Here is a 19,434-nt window from a genome sequence, read left to right on the forward strand (position 1 = left end):
ACAATGATCTTTGGGCACTTTTATACTGTGCTTACATGTTATTCAGAAATACATGGTTGATTATGTCATTTCAACTGCCTAGATATCATTCAAAGAGCCATTTGTTATTTTAATGCAAGAATTTGAAAGATTAAGGTCAATTAACCCAGCAGAGTCACAGTATGTGCCAGATTCAAGTGAAAGTTTCAGATGCTACTCTTGAAAACTGCCAGGAAACATGAATGAGGAAGAGGGTTGCTGTTAATGGCTAAACTGTAGAGTTAATACTGTTTCTGATTCTCTCTTCTCCCCATGTTCTCAATTCCTTCAGTTGTTGTGAAATGAATGCTTGCAAAATATCTGTAAATACACTCCCCTAACTCATTAATTTCCAATATCAGTATAAGGAAGCATTCCATTTGCCATGCCAGTGTAAAAGTAGAAATAATTCACTGTCATGTAATATAAGCCTTAAAGGAGCAATGCAGTAATATGATGGGAGGGAGATTGAAATAGCTAAGACATTTTATTTAATAATGTGTCAGGATTAGTTTTACATGCCAAAATTTTACATATTTTTCAAATTTATACTAGAATCTTACGTTTTTTCCCCCCATGAATCTGAATAATTAGATTTGATAATTAGATTCCAATTGCGAAGTATAGCTCTGGACTAAATTGGGTGTAAACATGTTTCGTATTCTCTGAATATTGAAGTCTGGCCCTAAAGAGAATAAGTTAGTCAGGCCTCTCTGAAAAATCAAACCTGTTTACTTTGAAAAAAAACAGTATTTGCTTTTTAAACCTTGGAGCTAACCAGGGCAGAAACACACTGAAAATAAACATTTTTCCTATAAATTTAAAAATCCTAAAAACTTATTTCTTCTTAAAGTATTTCAATAATTATTTAACAAAGTATAGAGAATTTCTACTTTATATACTGTTATAATCACGTGTACAGATAGAGTTGCCTTGAACTTCTTTCCGGTCTGTTAAATATATGTATTTTTATTCACTTGTTAACTAGTTATCTTTTTGTGACAAAGTACATTTTCATCCCAATGTTATTATTTTTCTTTCAGATTCACTTAAGAGAAATACTTTATCAATTTAGTTATTTTATTAAATAGTCACAATTATTTCACTTTTGTTTAAATAGCATCGCTTATAATATACATGTGGGTTTTCTGAGAAAACTGCTATAGTTGACAACTGCAATTACAGGACAGACTAGGAGAAAAATCCCAGTCCTAGTAATAGAGGCTTCTTCCCTTTTTATCTGTCCTGGGCAAGATATGGTTACGAAAGCATGCTACACATCAATGACTAATATTGAATCAATACATTCCTCAACCTCCTATCTGGTTATGACTACCTCTTGACTACTATCCTTCTAAATGAAAAGTCTAAAAGGAAAGTGGAAGCAGAGTTTACTGAATGTCTGCAATAAATTATAGAAAAAAAAATTCCGGTAAGAAATTTGAATGAAGAGAATCTCAGGAGACAATAGATGAACTATTAATATTCTTTCCTGAATTACCTTTTTCTTCACTGCTAGGCATTGTCTTTTGACTACATTCAATTGGGGGAGTAGAAAGACACGATAATATGATATAAATGAATGCTTAGTAGTTCATCATATTCAAGCTGTTTTAATTATTTATTGTCAACAAATGAAGTGAGAATTAGGGATGTTAAACTAGAAAGAGAATTTCAGTGTGAGATCTAACTGGCATGAAATCTTTGGGAACGAAATTTCCAGTTCTGCAGAACAGTTGAAAATTATCAATAAAGGTCTTCGTAAGACATACGGATTGGATGTTTTTCTCAATATTCATTATATAACTAGCTTTGAATAATAAGTAACTTGCATATCACAAGTTAGTAAAGTCAGCTTTATTAGTCATTGATTGTTTGCCTGAAAGCCTTATTAAGACATAGAAGAATGGGTTGAGAAGGGAATAAGGAAATCTCTTGGCTGAAGACTCAGAACTTTTAAGAACAAGAATGTGAGGAACTTTGCAGAAATGGTTTGAAATTCTTGGATTGATACGAAAATTCTCCCTTTACAAAGGATGCCAAGCAGAATCTGAAAAGCTGAGAATCCTGTTTGAACTAACGGTGAACCCACAGTAAAACAACTGTGTACATTACAGGCTAATTACTAACAAACCAGAAAGATTTTCAGGAAAAACAAAAAGTTTCAGACTAGGAGTCAGGAAAAGGGCTATTAGTGAGAACAAATAAAGCCATTTAAATTTCTTTGCACACCTGGGGCTGTTTTGAATAATACCATTTTGTGGTTTCTTGAGCCTAGGTAACTTTCCTAATGTTGATGATGTTTACACATCACCTGGTGCTCCGTAGAGGCTAGAAATTAGCTTGTAAAGTAAAAGAGGGGGAAGTTATACTTATTTCCAAGACAGTAGGACAGGCAGGGGCTGAAACTCAACATTTCATTTTCCACATGGCTTGGCCTGAGTAGGCAAGGAACAGAACTGCTGGCAGATATAAATAAGTGGCCTAAGAAGAAATAAAAAAGAACATGGGTAGCTAGAGTGGGTCAATAAACTTGATTGGCAGGAGGCCCATATGTTCCTTCCCTATTTTTTTCCCTGCCACAATATTTTGTGAGTAGACATTTATTTTGTACTCCATGAATCTGTTCCTTGGCACACGTGTACTGTGGTTGATTTTGAAGAAAGATATGCTTATTTCTCACATATGTGAATGGTGTATTCTAATGGCATTTTTATGGTTTATACTCTGATTAATAGATCTTGACATTTATTTATTCTGATAAATGATTTACATCTGTTTTATATCTTTTGACTTTTCTTGTAGCTTCATTATCATTTCATGAAATTTCATGAGATATGTTCTCTCCTCTAAGTTTATTTCAGTTTCTACTCAGCAAAATGCTATTTGGGCAAAATAATATAATTTATCTAGCTCTTTTTTTTAAATCCCCCAAACAAAAGTTTATTATATCATTGCTGAGAATGTATCCCCAATACTGTTCTTTGCAGAAAATATCGCCTACGTAATTGGTCACAGTGTAAAGTTGGTATTTAGAATACATGTTTCTCCTATTTACAGCTATAATAAAAAAGCATAACATCTAAAAGATGAAAATGTGTTTTATTTTCAACAAGAGTTTGACATATATATAACTATTACAAACGTATCTAGAGTATAACTATTACAAACATATCTAGAGATATTTTTCTTGGAAGTTGAAGATTTGTAATGTAAAATATGTTCATAAATAATCTTTTATAAAATTTACATTAGGTAGCTGTAACACTTATTTTCTTAATATAGGAGTATGTGTTCATTTCATATTGTTAATTTCTGTTATACACTTTCAAATCACCAGCTATTATATCGATACTGTGGGGTTTTATTTTTAAGAACACTATCAAGAACATGTGATTTTTAACTTATGCTTCAGCAGTTTCTTGTGTACTTAAGTCAAAATTAATAGTCAAATTTTGCTTGTCAATGGTTAACTCACTATTTTTCTCAATACCAACTGGGAAAGAGAGAATCTCCCTTGGCTTGGTTACTGAGCCAGGAAGCAGATACCCAAGAGGCTGTCCAAAATCAAATATGACCATTGTCCTTTTTAAGTTTCTAAAATAAGATATAAAACCACAAGGATAGCTTTACCATATTATATATAAATCTATCCAGGTGTGATGTTAATATAATTAGTTCCACCTGTCTCTACCCTCAAAAAGAGGGGAATAAGCAAGCAATTATAACACATATAATAAGTCTGTTAAAAAAAAAAAAAAAAGGCAATGTACCCTGAGCTTTCAAAATGTTCCTGTAGGAGTTGGGACAGCCTCTTAAATATACTAGAATCTATATATTAACATATACAAACATGAAAAAATGAGGGAAAGAGGTTTAGGAAGGAAAGTGATTAAATTTCTGATTAGATGCAAAAAGCTTTGTTTGAAACTTCCAAAAGTTTAGCCATAATTCAAATTAAATTTTTGTTTACCTTTTTTTCTTTAATAAATCATTGAATACCTTAAGGATTCATATCTTGGAATTTAAACTAACCAAATGCCACTCTGGGTTCTACAATTATACTTTATAATTGTGTTTTATTTTTCTATTTTTATTCTGTTTGAATTACCAAAACAATTATTTCATTATACAATGGAATTAATACCCTGGTAGCTCATTTTTATTGATTCATATGTCTTGTGGAAGTTTTCCATGATCAAATGACATATTTTGAGCTTTCAATGAATTCCATTTGTCACCTAGACTTGCCATTTTCACTTTATAATAATGTGTTTCACAATATGTTTTATAGGGGGAAAGCTAGAAATTCTGTAAGAATTCGAGAGTTTTGCCATGCAAAGGAGGACTCCAAGAGACGTTCTCTCATGCAACACGCAAGGGGTTTATTTACCACACATGCGTGAGGCTCACTGAACACGCAGGAACAGAGAGCCCCTAGCCTGGGTTTGGGGAAGCTTTTTAAGGGGGAGGAGGAGGCGGGTGGGGGTCGAGCATGGGTCACAGGCGTTGCTTCATGCAAGAAGCAGGTAACGATCATTTTCACAACAAGCATTTCTGGTGCAAGGAGTCATAGGGGTTGGGAGAGGCAGATAACCACCCCGGAAGGTCCAGAGTTGTTTTTCTTAGCCTGATGGGGCCCATAACTCTTTCCTTTACAATCCTTAACTCACACCAAATGCATAGTAGTGAATATAAAATGACACAAATCCTTTTGCTAGATATTTCTATCATTCAGAAGCTAAAATACATGTAAATAGCTAAATTAGGCAAGAAAAGTTAGCTACTGCTAAGTTTTATAAAATCCTTCTTTACATAAGAAAAGTTAGTTACTGTTAAGTTTTATAAAATCCTTCTTTACATAAGAAAAGTTAGCTACTGTTAAGCTTTATAAAATCCTTCTTTACAATTCACATTAAGATTTTGCCATAGAAGTTTTGGAAAAAAAATGATAATCATTATCAATTTTTAAATTCGTAAAATGTCCATAAGCTAATTTGAGTTGTAATTCAGTAATTACCAGTGGATATTCACTAACTTACTAAGTAATGAAGTAATTATGAATCCAACAAAGTTTTAGGCATTTAACAAATGAATAGCTTCCTTTTTATTTGAATACAATTGTGTGAGACTTGTTACCAATTTATTAAAAAAAGTATTAAGTTAAATATTTGTTCTATTTTGTCATATTGCAATAAAACTTTGAAATACACTATTTCAGATCATGTACATTCAGTACTTTTAAATTTTAGTCAGTTTCTAGTTAATATTCTACTTTTACTTTGTTGGGGAGGGAACTAAAGTGTTATCGCTAGTCCTAAATATATTTTCAAGAACAAATCTTAAGATGACCCTACATACCACAAAAAATAAACCTTCACATAACAACCCAACCCTAGTTTTCCTAAACTCTACTTGATATACTGCAAGATTGAATAACACTATTGGAAAAAAGAAGACTTAAAAAAATTCTTCCCAAACATAGGACTCAAACTGAGAATAGGAGGGAACCACTGAGACAGAGTCATGAATTTCCAGAGTTCCCACTGTTCTAAGACCAAAGCTCGAACTCAATTCAAGGGGAACAAACAGAAAAATATGTCTTCTTGGTTTTAGTGATTTAGGATTAAGGGGATTAAATATGATTACTTTTGAAGAGGCTTGTCTCTCTCTCCGAAGGATTCTCACTTCATACAGTGTCAGTGATTCACCAGCATTGGTGGATTGAATTAGATTAAAGGAATCTGGAGGATGAAGGGAAGCCAGTAGAAGATGGGCAGACCTAAGTTATGCAGCTTGACCTTAAGCAGCAAAGGATGAAATGCTGGGAATGAATAAACTTGGTATGCATTCTGCTGCGTTGTCCTATTTAGCAGCTATGGTGCCCCATCCATATCCGCAGTGCTGTCTCCCAGATTCAAACTCAGCATCCCTCTGAGACTACCGTGCACTCTCCTATCTGGTCTCCCCATCTCACTTTTGCCTCCTCCAATTCAATTTCACACTTCAGCCAGAGCCATCTTTTGAAATGTAAAACAACTTGCTCAAACTGTCTCAGTGGGTTCCTCGTGCTCTTAGAATAAAGAGCAAAGTCCCTGGAAAAATTCCAAGGCCCTGCAGGAGCAAGTCCCTGAACATCGCTCCAACCTTCTTCTCTGTTCACAGCCCTTCACTTCTCATTCCCATCAACTTCTTTCAGATCCTCAAACATGTCATGTTTCTTACTTACTTGTCCTTCAGCTGGTATTTTCCTTCTGCTTCAAAAGCTCCCAAACATCTTTGCCTACTGAACTTTTATTTATTCTTCATGTCTCTTCCCAAAGCTCAGTTCCCCCAGGAAGTGTTCCCTGATGGCTCCAGAATGGTTCTAGATTTTCTATTACAGTTCTCAGTGTGCCCCGTATATTGTTACATTTTGCAATTAGAGATTTACTAGTGATTAACTAATTATATCCTTATTAGTCAACCATTGAGCCTTCAAAAAGAAGAAATATACTTCCTTTTTTTTTTGCCCACTGGATGAAAATTTCTGCCCTACCACACAGGACAAAGAAGTATTCCTAGCAGGGATTGGTAGTGATCAGGCCTGGAGATGGGCCCATCAGAGACTTGCCCTCAAGATTTTGGAATTGAAAGGATAAAAGTGAATACAGTCTTTATCTAGTTTGAAGACTTGTCAGAGGCTCATCTATAGAAGAAAACACTTGGTGGTGGTTTAGTTTTATGGCACTAAAAATCCTACTTTTATTTTTAAGGTAATTTATTTGGTTTTCCCTAAGTGGCAAAGGTAACAGTATGATTGAAAAAAAAAAACCCACAAAAATACAAAAACCTTACATTATAGGACTATGAACCAAAATCTTACATAGTAATGATCTTTGCTAAGCATTGTGTCCGTAATTCTGAGAACTGCCAAAGTTGCTATGAACAAAGATTTGCTAAATGAATACACTTTATGCAATGGTCAATTCCTGTCTTGTCTTTTCTGGTAAACTTAGCTTGTAATTAACCTTGTTTTAATGTGGCCTGAATGGGGGGAAATGATTACTTCAGGTCCCTGAAATTAACATTAAAATTATATTTAGATAATATTTCTGAGTGAATTTCCAAAATTATGCATGCTGAGAGAAAATGATGAGATAACAAAAAAGGTCAATTTAAACTGCTGGTGATTTTGGGGGGGTAATTTAGAAAAATGTGATTTTATTGTGTTTGAAACAAAGATTCAGGATGGTTTTTACAGGACTATTAAGAGGTTTTGATTTTATTACATCCCTAAAACCATTTTAACATTGGACTTTAAAACATACAAATTTTATTTACACACACTGGGAGGTGGGGGTGGGGGGGTGAGTTTAACTTCTCCAAGGAAGAACAGGGTCAATATAATCCGACTTAAGTAAGAAATCCCCAGATAACCTCCTTATATCCCTATGGCAACTGTCAGAGTAAACAATATTCATAGAAAGAGTAAGGACTTTTGGGAGTGGTTGATACTCTGTGAAGAAGAATTAACTAAAAACATTGATTCTACATACCCGAAAAAGCATCATTTGAAATTAATTGTTTTGAGTTAATAGCTAGAACCTTTTAAAATGAACCTAAATGAGCAAATCATACTCCCACTCTTTAGGAAAGTTACAGGGCTAATGGTCAATGTGTGAGCTGAAGTTTCAGAGCTAAGTGGATATTTAGTTGTACTATAATTAGAAAAATCCTCCCTAATTAAGATACTCTCTAAAGGTTTTAAATCTCCCTCTTTCTTTCTGGTGCCCTTTCTCCCTCCCTCCCTACATTCTCTCCTTCCATCTGTCTGTGTCTCTCTCTATGAATGCATATGTGTTTACATTTCCTTTTCTTCATATATAGTCAATAACTTGATATAGCCTGATTAGACACTGCTATCCAAAGTCATTTTAAATCAAAGCCCCAGAATTGTATTTATTAGCAAAATATTTTATTGTAAATTCCCCCTTTGTCTTTGTTATATGCATGCTCATTTAATGGAAAGAAGAACAAGCATTAATTCATTAGACAAGACAGGTAAAAAGAAACATGTCTCTTCAGAAAATATCTGAAAAACTGAGCATCACACTGCTAATATATTCCTAAGTAGAACATTATCAAAATTGGACTTCTTGTCTTTGTACATTAGAAAGATTCTGGCTCATTAAAATAATCAATCATAACAATCAACCAAAATAAAAAAGGTAGATCAAGGGCCTGAGATCTAGATAGGTTGATATCCAGAAAAGCTAAAACCTGGGAAAAGCTTAATTTCTGAAAATGACCAGTCAAAAGATCCATTGAGAACTGGAGCTGGACACTATAAGGGCTCTCTATGTCAGAGTATGTTTAAAAAATAGGTCATGCCCCATCTCTAGACAAAGTTTATTTAGAAACATGAACTAGTTGAAAAAATTCAGTGCAAGAAAACAGTATTGAGATATTTTTTAAAACAAAAGAAACTATTTCAGAGATCTTTTTAAATTACGTTCATAAAGGAAGTTTGAAAATTTGGAGATCTCAATGAGTGCGAGTAACCAAGAGAGGAAAGAAAGGAGAGGTTCTGTAGCCAAGTAGATCGGGATTCAGTTCCATCCAAATTGAAAATGTCATTATGGACCAGTTTAGTTTCTGTTTCTACCTTCCTCATCTGTAGGGTTGATGATAGAGAATCTGAACTAAAGCATGGTTATCTCATTTAATTCTCGAAATAATTTTAAAAACTAGTAGTTTGAAAAGGTAGTATGTTTAAAAACATAGTAGATTGAATCAATTTTTGTTGTATTTTTCTATTTTCCTACTTGTGATAAAAAATATTGCACACTAAAACTCTATTTTGGGCCTCTAAGTAAGTTTTATGAAGTAGTTTAATGGCTATGTGAATTTTGAACGAATTGGTGCTTTCCCACCCCTAGTAAATAAATACCATTTAAAACATCTAAAGGACCATTGTTTTGAGAAGCAAATAAAATTAAGTAGTTTATTATTTTTAATTAGGAACAGTGGCTTAAAATAAATCATTTAATCCCCTAAAAACAAAATAATCACTTAAAGAAGTTTAATAGAATTTTGGTAACAATTAAGTAATTATTTGGGTTTTAAAAATAACTTAAAAATGGAGGTACAAGGGTAGTTCAGTGGTAGAATTCTCGCCCGCCATGCAGGAGACCTGGGTTCGAGTCCCAGCCCATGCACTTCCCCAACAAACAAGCAAACAAACAAATGAAAAACAAAACAAACAAATTTCAACAAATGGTGCTGCAATGGAGGGATACTCACATGGAAAAAGAATGAAATGTGACCCCTGTCATACAGCATATAAAAAAAAGTTAAAAATATTTCATAGTTGGCAATGCATAATCCACATAATATGAGATAAACAAGCAATTAAATAATTCAAGAAATAAACTGAAAATAATCAAATTTGGACAGTTTGTCTTTTAAATATCAGGTATAGCAATGTGATATATAAATGATATACAAAATGCCTATCACAAAAACTGAGTAAGGAATAGAACATTTTAAACTGTAGTTCCAAATTCTTTAGGTACCTGGCACTTAACATTTCAGAGTCTCAATAATATCAAATGGGGGTGAGGTTAGGGGATCATAAAGTGATCTTTAAAATTCTTCTAAGCGTGTCTTTCTGTGTATCGCCTGTATTTCTCCCAAGGACCCTATAATGAATGATTGATCAGTGCATCCTATAAGTTAGAAAGTTACAGTTGGAAGGAAACTTAGAATCAACTTAATTCTATTTTTGTAATAAGGCCCTCATTCCAACTACTCTCACTTTTTACTCTTGTCTGTTCTTGAATTCCTTCTAGATTAATAGTCATGCCAGACATTCAGAGTGACCTTGATGTCTTCACCAATGCATACCCTAGAGTAGGGATTGGCGAGCTCCTTCCTGTAAACCAAGTCCATTCATCTGCTGTATATGTAAATAGAGGGTTGATTGGAACTCAGCCTCATCCATTTATCCACTTATTGTCTCTGGCTACCTTTGTGCTACTAAAGCAGAGTTAAATAGTTGTGATGGAGACCATTTCTCTACAAAACCCATTAGAACTCAGCCTCATCCATTTGTCCACTTATTGTCTCTGGCTACCTTTGTGCTACTAAAGCAGAGTTAAATAGTTGTGATGGAGACCATTTCTCTACAAAACCCAATATATTTACTCTCTGACACTTTGCAGAAAAAGCTTGCTTACCTCTGCCCTACAGGAACAATAAACTGAATCAATTATGAACCCTAGTCCAGAGCTCATGTTTGACTTGAAATCCCATTATTCTTTGAGTCGATATTATGGGTATTACAACGAGCACTGCTAATTAGCTGGGAGATATTAATTTTTTAAGTAAAAATAATTATTATTCCAATCACACCGTACCCCAGTTCACAAACTGTACCATTAATAAAAATTATAAATTGCCAAATACAGAGGGTGGGATGCCATCAAGTCACCTTTAAAGGTACTAATGTCATTTTGTAAAGTATTTTGAATGTCCCAAGAAATATTATTTCAAAATATTTGGGTTAGAAGGATGCAAAGGTCGTTCAGTGGTAGAATTCTCGCCTGCCATGCAGGAAACCTGGGTTTGATTCCTGGCCAGTACACTTCCCCCACAAAGAAACAAAAACACACAAGCAAAATTTAACAAATGGTGCTGCAGTAATGGAAAAAGAAAGAAATGTGACCCCCACCATGCGGTATTAAAAAAATAAATAAAATGTTTGGGTGAGATAAGCAACAAGCAGCCACCTTTCACCTAGAGCTGATTAGGAACCAGGAGACTTGAAGTCACATTACACTTCACAACTGCAATTTTATCTGTAAATCAGAGACGTTTATGGCCTATATACATGGAAGAATGTTTCCAGTGAAAAACGATGAGGTTTTTGAAAGTGCTTTGTTACTTTTTTAAGTTAATTTGGAGCCAAATTTCAGAAAGAGATTTTCGTTATTGGATTTAATTCAGTTAAATCAGGACAGAGAATGCAGAACAAACCTAGATTAAATTTCTTCAGGATACGTATATAATGCCTTTAACTGTGAATAATGCCTACTCCGGCCATGTGTTCATTTTACCATTTGTTAGATTTATGTAGCATTTTTCCCTCCAAAGAGTCCAAGATGTTTGGTAGAGAAGTTTAAAGTTACTGCAGCGATTTTTTTTCAAGTTGCATATTAAAGCAATAGTGCCTTATCTATAAGGCAGTGCTGTAAGTCTCTGTGATATCTTGCTTAGAATTAATTCACTAGTTATCGCCATCTGACACAGAAGCAGAGATTGCCTGTTTATAAAGCTGGTGACTTCTGTGGCTCCTCAAATATTACTGCTAAATCTTAGAGCTTTAAGATGAAGGATTGCAAGTTAGTCATAGAATAAACCTGAAATCCTGGGATGAATGCCTTATTTTTATCTGCATCTCATGGAAAGGGATAATTTTTCTATCCCTAGTCAGATAGACTAGACTTTAGATCCCATCCATATGAAAAGGGAGACCCCACAGTTTAAACAGGCCACAAAACCTTGTGGGTTGTCCACAAGTCTGGCTTTTACAGTTATAACAAACTGGATTTTAGCTCAAACAAAGAAACAAAAACGTTTTCAGTGTAAATATTGGAAAAAAGCAGTGAAATATTGCCACATACTGGTTTAAAAAAAACAACTGACTTCACTACTACATAGAATGAAAAAAGCCTCTGGCTGGCTGGTTGCTGTCTACACCTGATATGTGTAGAAAATGCAGGAAAGAAAATAATTGAAAGTCAAGGTCCTGCCTGAGGAGCGGGTCTGAAAACAGGGCCAATTACTTACTCCTATCTGGAATTTTCATAGTTCACGTCTTCAGGTTGTACTTTCCACTTGGTATTTGGTGTGTAGGTGTTTGTGTGCATTCTCAAAATCTCAAAGTTGAAAAGGAAAGGAGTTGCAGTGTTTCAGAACAAAACAAAGGAAAAAGCTTAGTAAAGAATTCATGCTTTGCTGGAAACAGGTTACTTTTCTATTTATGGGCAAAGAGCACTAGACGCAAAGCCCTAGATCAGCTGTGCAGTCTGGAAATAGCTTTCATCTTGTAAGAATTTCACAGCATCTTCTTTGGGTGATTCAATCTTGCCATATTACATTGTTATTGCTGTTTTGTTTTGTTCTTACTATTCTGTATATGCATTGGATAAGAGATTTCAACTACCCAGATAAATACTGATCATTTTCTAAGGGGAAAAACACATTTAATGTAAGCCTTTGGGGCAGGCAATGGTGGTTCAGTGGCAGAGTTCTTGCCTGCCATGCCGGAGATCTGGGTTCGATTTCTGTTGCCTGCCCATGCAAAAAAAAAAACTAAACTAAACTAATGTAAGCCTTTTAGAAGAGAAACAACTTACATTTCTGTTTTTTATTTTCTCTGAGGCTTTAAGATCATTCCCAGTGAAGCTGTGTTTAAACCTCTCAGCATTAATTAATTATTAGGGAACTCAGAGGCCCAATACTCTGCAGTCTCTAGAACTGATCAGGTAGTTTAACTGAAACAGACAAATGCCCGACATAGTCACTATATTAACCGCAAACTTGCCTGTTTCTGTAAGTAACATTTTTATAACACAAGGGCCATATGCATAAGTATGTGAGTTTCTGCAGAGACCCAGGGCCTCTCCTCTATACTGAGAGTGAGTTACTGCCTGTGGCTGCCTACAATGACTAGGACAGAAATTAAAGCATTAAATTTCCTTGAGGGGTAATGGTGGTGGGTAGAAAAATACACAAATGGTATCATAAACGAAGCATGAAATTCCCCTCTCTTGATCTCTATTGATAAAACTCTCAACCCCTGCATCGGGAGACCCTGCTGAAACTCGATTCTCACACCCTTGTCCTAAACCTTTAAAAGCCCTTGCATTCCCTGCCCACCCCCCACCCCCTTTGTGTAGCATTAACTTCTATTTTGCAGGAAATGGAAAATTTCCCCCATGGAAGATCCTCTCCTTTCATAAATCCTAATTTCATGTCTAGCCTCATGCCTGACGTGTCCCCTAGAAATAGGGCTGCCCCAACCCAAGCCCTCTAAGAGCTGGGTCGTAATAGTATATGTGTATGTGTAATATTCTTTGTGGTTATTGACTAGGTATGGGGCATGTAATAGGTGCTTAAAGAATTCTAAGAGGTGGTGTTGACCTGCTATCTTGGTGCTCAAATATGAATCACAGGCAGGTTTGTTTGGACTATACAGCATTTTTTAAAATTAGAATTGTATGCCTATCTACTTTTTTAAAGTTGATGAAAATCCCATCAGTATTTAGGAGTTTGTAGCTTCTCCTGAAAAATCTGAAGCTCCAGCAAGGCTGCATTCACAGTTCCCCAGGTAGCTATCATCTGAAATCTGATGGCTGTCACTGCTTTGAGTCAAGAAAGACTTTCTGTGTCTCCATAATCTCAGCCACTACGTATATTTACCTTCTGCAGCTACACAGATCTGTGTCCTGGCCCGGTCCTGTGGTCATTTGAATTGTAAGTCCCATATATCAAGGAGCAATGATTGAAGGGGATTTGGAATGAGAGTGGGATGGCTGTAAGGGAATGTGGCAAAAGGCCCACTCAAGTCCCTGTGTAGGCCTAATTGCCACATGTGTCCCATGCAGCAAAGAATGGGAAAGTACTTCACAGCTTCTGGGAGCAGGGCAGTAGGCTGGAGGGGGAGCGTCCCCCTTGTTGTAGATCTCTCTTTTGTGCTTTCACCAGCAATTTGCTGAAGAAAATACAAGAAAATTTGCTGTTTTTCTTGTAAGTTTTCTTTCCAAATTTTACGTCTATATAGCTTGAGATAAAATTCCTTTGGGAGGAATAGGATGGAAGCAAAGGGACATTTGTGTGGAAATATTGGACAGTAACCTGCAGTGACTGAACAATACTTAGCAAAAGAGTAGAATGCAGGGTCTACGCTTTTTAGAATTCTTCTTAGAATTCTTTAAGCACCCTCTTAGAATTCTGTAAGCACCTAGAATATGTCCCATACCTAGTCAATAACCACTAAGAATACAGTGGTCTGGTTTATAGTGTATGTTCTGTGTTTTTCAAGCGAAGCATGCACATTTGTAACAGTGTTCCAGCTGGAAAAACCATAGACAACAGTTTCAGTTCATAAGGAACAAAGCGTCAGTCTGTGAAGAAATTAACTGCCATACTGAGCACTTGGCTTTGGATTAAAACAATCGCTTTGCTTATGGAAGTAGTAAATTTTGAAATTAATTCTCATTTGTGTTTCTGTTTTTTTACAATTTTAAAATGTATTCATTTATATTATTCTATGCTCTGTTACAATAATAGGAATAAATTTCAAGCATGTGTTTTCACTTCAAAATAATTTAATAGGAATACCTTCAAGTAAAATTTCTTTATTTATATTCACAAAATATTACAGATAATAAAATGAAATTCTTGTGTCTTTTATTGCCAAAAGAAAAATTAAGTGTGATGCTTAATGAACTCTTTGAAAATTATAACTGTTGCCTTCATGCAATTCATTCCAATTTCCATTAAAAAGTACCTGTTGCATTTTGACGCACATAGTTTAAGGTCCTTATAATCAAGATATGTTCCACTTTAGAATTATAAGAAAATCTCTTTCTTATTTTCCTTTTAATTCTAGAAAACCATGTAAAGATATTTTTGCTACCTAAGACATTCTTTCTCATTTTAATATATATATTTAAATTTTTAATAAAAAGAAAAAAACTGTTAATAGCATATGTGTAGAACAATGGAAAACTGTAATATTAATGATTAAACTACTCTTGTTTATTGGACTATCAATATAAATCACCTTTCAGCTGAAAATACTTGTTTATTTAATTCAATAAATAATTTCAAGTTATATCTTTTGAATTAAAAAGAAAACCTGTTTGTTTGTTAAAAAGTAACTGAGGGCAGTGCCGTGGTGGCTCAGCAGCAGAATTCTCGCCTGCTGTGCCAGAGACCTGGGTTCGATTCCCGGTGCCTGCCCATGCAAAAAAAAAAAAAAGGCATACTGGGAGAATTCTATTATATGATATATTTATTACTGTCAAAGGATTTATAATTTCATATCTTCCCATATATAAGATTTCAAGTGGCATTTATTACATCACATATAAAATGAGAATATGTTGGTCTCATTGCATTGGCCAAGTACAAAACTCTAAAATGCAGTTGCATTTTCAATACTAAAATGTTAGAAAGGCATACATCTTACTTATAATTTATTTTAGAATTTCCTATGCAGCTTATTTTCTAAAGAGCCTCTGTAATAACCAATTTATAACTGTAAACCATTCTATAAAGATGGTAAGATTTCTTGGCGCTGCTTGCCTCTTATGGTTAATTGTCTTCTCTGGTTAACAGAGTTCCTTCTATTTAGAGATGACTATCTTTCTAGTGTATTTCAAGTGTCCTACTCTGAGTTCAGATCACATTTGTTTCATCATTTACTATATTTATTTATGTTTTTGCTATGAAGACAAGGCTGAGTCAATTGCCCAACTTAGTCTTCTCTTTCCATATAATAGCATATATTCACTGTCAAGAATAGTACTGTAAAGTATAAGACACAAAATTTTCCAAATGAAACATAGTTCCTTAAATATTTTGTATATCATCTCCTTTTGTTTTAGAAAGGCTAAGTCACGATAGCTTGGATTCTATCTTAAAATAATATCGGAAAAACTTACCCTCACATATCTACAGTAGATTTGACATTTGATGGTGTGACCAGTGTCCTGCTAGCATTAGTGTCAGCTAAGCTCTGTTCCAGGTAGAAGTTTCATCACTAAAAGAATTTAGATAAGCAAGAGGGCCAGTGAAAAGCACCACTGAGTGGAGTTAGTTAGCTTGTTTTATAGGAAGGTTGTACTGGTGGCAGGTTTCCATAGTAACCTTTGAGCACCAGGTGTCTTCTTTGTGCAGTTTCCTATAGTGACCTTTGAACACTAGGGGCTTACATGGTTTGTATTAGCCAGATGCTTACAGGGCTAGGATTGTTTCAGAAAGAGATAACTTGATGCCTGTGGTCAGCTTGTCATGTACCCAAAATTTATCTTCAGGTAGATTTTTAACAATATTTATGACCCCAGGCTTTCTGTTATTAACTAAAGGTTTGTTTTGGACCCATGGTTGGTTATATAAGCTTTTATGGTTTGGGAAGTTTCAATGGTTTGGGGAGGTTTCGAGGCTGTAGGGCAATTTTTTGTTCCATGATGTTTTCAGCTGAAATTTGCAGTTTTGCATTAATTCCTTTGGAGCTAGATAAGAACCTAGGGACTTGCAGTTAAGACACTTGCAGTTGTCCCTTAATTCTTTTAAAAGCTGGATAGGAGAGTAGGGATTGAAGTTGTCTATTAACTGTTTTAGAGCTGGATAGGAAACTAGGGTCCTGCAGTAGGCTGTTAACTGTTTTGTTTGTTTGTTTGTTTTTTTGTATGCTGTACGGTGGGGTCACATTTCATTATTTTCCACGACTATCCTGATATTGCAGCACCATTTGTTGAATATCTGATTTTTTTATTCATTTGTTTTGCTTACTTGTTTACTTTTTGCGGAAGTGCGTGGACCAGACATCAAACCCAGATCTCCCCGCATGTCAGGTGAGAATTCTACCACTGAACTACCCTTGTACCCCCTGTCCATTAACTCTTTAAGAGCTATGTTGGAAACCGGGGACCTGCAGTTGTCCTATTTTATTCTACTTTAATGGGAATCAGGGGACAGCAGAGGAGAAAGAATTCTTGACTCTCTCTCTGCTCATATTTAGCAACCTTCAGGCATTTTAATTCTTGTCCATCCCTAACTCTAGTAAAACTGTCACTGAACCAAATGTTATACCTGTAAAAAGAACTCTGTGCTATCAAAAAGTAACGTTACTCAGCAAAGCTTATGAGACTTTATGTCCGTTTTCTACTTGAATTATAGTTATTTCACTAACTAGTTATCTTCTTCACAGCTATTGTGACTAGAGAATGAGATGTAGAGGCAATCTTTGCACAATGCCATTTGTAAACTAAATTTATGGTTTAGATTTGCATGCTAAGTGCCTCTCTGGTAAGAGGAGCTCTCAAAGACAGCATGTTTATGCCACCATTTGTGTTTGAATTGGAATTCTAAAGCAGACCCAAGTTAAACAGGCAGCCAACTTTAGATCTTTGTCTTAAGTCAAGTTTGGACCATTTACTTACTTACCTTTGTCTGTGAGTTGGCAGCTAATAGCAACACAATCTGCAATTATTTTTAGTCATCCCTTTTACTATCCTCATAGTTTAAAAATACTGTGTGTTAGTGTTGGCATGAAAGTTAGTGTTTAAAATTCATGATTGGGTAAAATAAGATCTGATGTTTAAAAGGAACTTCAAAAGGCGATTTCATGTAAAAGGTTATATGTATTTACATAAACCACATAGTGCTTTATTGGATGCATGGACATTCTGGTCAGATAAATCAGAAGCATCTTTGCTGGAACTTCTCATTCATTTAACATATATGTTGAGTTTGTCCTAGGCACAAGGTGACCTCTGACTGTCCGGTGCTGTGATACACAAGACAGACAAGATGCCTACCCTAGAGAGTGTGTCTTCAAGTGAGGAGGGATGGAAAAGGCAATGAGAGAAAATCAGATAGTGTGAAATAATTCAAACCCATGGCCTTAAGAGAAAGTAGATTCAGATTTTGGCCCTGCTTTTCTCTGTTGTGTAATATCTCAGACTTCCCTTTCCTCAGCTGTAGAGGGAATAAGGATACATAATTTACCTCTTTCACAAAATATTAAATCTCAGCTTTAGGCTGGGGCCCATTGCCTGGAGATCTGCATTCACAGATGGGGACCTCTGGGTCTGGAGCTCTCTCCAGTCGCTCTGACTTGACAGTCTATTTTCACTCTGCTGGAGACTATTTAATTACACTTACTTAAACTTGCTTAAACTCCTTTAAAGAAGCCCCTGGGACTGAGAGTGCGGAGTGTCTCTAAAATACTTTTTTAAATTATAAGGTTAAACAATAAATGTTTAAAAATGTAAACAGAAAGAAATAAAAGATTAAATTTCTCTATATTTATATACCTTAATTTCCCTCCCCAGAGATAACACCATCAACAGTTGGTTTTGAATTTTTCTTTATATTTTAAAAATAACTATATGAATAGCTTCCTTTGTAGCAGAAATCTGCTCAGAAAATAGAATATACTGCAATTATTATTATCATTTTTTTTGCTTGTTGGGTTGCTTAAAAAGGTAAAAGATAGATATATTCTCATTATGAAGTCTAAAAATATTCAGAAGTAGACAGAGGGAAATCCTCATGTTATATACTTCTCCCCATCACCCACAAACCCCAGTAATGATAATAAAGTTATCTGATGTACTATCTTTTATAAAATACCATACCTGCCTATGGATTGAACATTTTAATTGTTAATAAATATGATAAAAAAAATTTATACCAAAAAAAGTGCCCATAAAAAAAACTTTTGTTTACATTTCTCCTACTAAGTTGCCCACAGATTATTTTGTCCACTGATTTCTGTGTGAAAGACCACTGAAGTCCACGTGCTTTATGCCCCCAATAGCTATAGATAAGTATGTCTGAAAATCTGAGTGGTAGGATAGGCATGGAACTGAAAAACCTTATGTGGATTAAAGAAAATATAAAGAATCTTTTACGTTTTGGTCTATAGAAGGTTGTTAATAAACTTTTCTTCTGGGCTGTCTTGCAGGGATGGTTGTGGGTAAAAAAAGAGGAAGACACTGAGTATATTTTTCATGGCCTCCTGTAGCACGGAGACATTTTGAGACCTATTTGAAAGGTTATGAGGAAAAGGAAAATGAAGCATTGTCAGTTATTTCTCTCTCATGCTAATTTTAACTTTATCTCTTGTTGATTTTATTAATTTTCATCTATATTAATACAAGTTTGAATAAATGATATGATATTCATTACGGAAGAATTTAAATAAATCATAAAGATTTTGTTCTATTACAAATTACTTCAGTTTTCTATGAACTCTGTAAGAAAATGCTTTGTAATCCCACTAAAACAAATTTCATCTTGTTCTTTGGGATTTCCAGTTTGCAGATCCCCAGGCTATAGAGTGTCTACAAGCTGCTGTCTAGATCTGAGGGCTCAGTGAACTTTCAATAGGGGTCATTTATTCATGTAACTTCACTATATCAGTTCCAAAAATAAGGCAGTGTAACTTTTAAGGAAGCTGTATATGTGAACTATTTAAGTTAGATAAGGTTATCCATTATTATTTGGAGAAAAGCATGTTAAAAAAAGATTTATGGCAAGAATAAACTAAATAAAAAGGGCAACATGCTGTAACACAAAAATTAGCAAGTAAGACACTTCACTGAGCTTCATTTTCCAAATCTATAATCTGAGAGT

General features: G+C 34.9%; 2 long non-coding RNA genes across 6 annotated transcripts in view; one reads left to right on the forward strand and one right to left on the reverse strand.

Moving 5' to 3' along the window:
- Positions 1-16,027, reverse strand: part of LOC143673747 (uncharacterized) — a 33,331-nt gene extending 17,304 nt beyond the window's left edge. For 3 of the 4 annotated variants that reach the window (XR_013170591.1, XR_013170582.1, XR_013170590.1), the window contains exons 1-2: positions 11,851-11,968; positions 9,576-9,701 (exon numbers count right to left, since the gene is read on the reverse strand). This is a non-coding gene — a long non-coding RNA (uncharacterized LOC143673747). Of the gene's footprint in view, positions 1-9,575; positions 9,702-11,850; positions 11,969-15,734 lie in introns of those variants that run through there. The other variant, XR_013170587.1, reaches the window with a different exon arrangement.
- Positions 15,744-17,699, forward strand: LOC143673759 (uncharacterized). Of its 2 annotated transcripts, none has more exons than XR_013170594.1 (3): positions 15,744-16,106; positions 16,605-16,646; positions 17,544-17,699. It is a non-coding gene; the product is annotated as an uncharacterized LOC143673759 (long non-coding RNA). The 2 variants fall into 2 exon arrangements; XR_013170601.1 differs by having other exon boundaries at positions 17,554-17,699.
- The last annotated feature ends 1,735 nt before the right edge of the window (positions 17,700-19,434 follow it).

Source organism: Tamandua tetradactyla, chromosome 1 (genome assembly GCF_023851605.1).
Source record: "Tamandua tetradactyla isolate mTamTet1 chromosome 1, mTamTet1.pri, whole genome shotgun sequence".
Taxonomy (NCBI): domain Eukaryota; kingdom Metazoa; phylum Chordata; class Mammalia; order Pilosa; family Myrmecophagidae; genus Tamandua; species Tamandua tetradactyla.